The following is a 282-nucleotide window of genomic DNA, read 5'->3' as shown; positions in this document are numbered from 1 at the left end:
TTGATTGAGTGAAGCTTTACCTATAAATTTGATGAAAGGTATGAAGCTTTGACGAGTAATTTGTGTTTTCTGGTGATGGGAGATCGAATGCATAGCTATTAAAGTTGATGAATGGTGTGAAGCTTTGACGAGTAATTTGCGTTTTATGGTGATGTGACATCGAATCCACTATTATTATACATGATTATATCATTATTATAATAATAATAGTTATAATAATAACAATAATAATAATAATAATAATAATAATAATAATAATAATAATAATAATAATAATAATAA

The sequence above is a fragment of the Anneissia japonica genome, unplaced genomic scaffold (genome assembly GCF_011630105.1).
Source record: "Anneissia japonica isolate Jap-2015-1 unplaced genomic scaffold, ASM1163010v1 scaffold14264_len1143_cov87, whole genome shotgun sequence".
NCBI lineage: Eukaryota > Metazoa > Echinodermata > Crinoidea > Comatulida > Comatulidae > Anneissia > Anneissia japonica.
The sequence above is the reverse complement of the archived record's forward strand: the minus strand, read 5'-3'. Positions refer to the sequence as shown.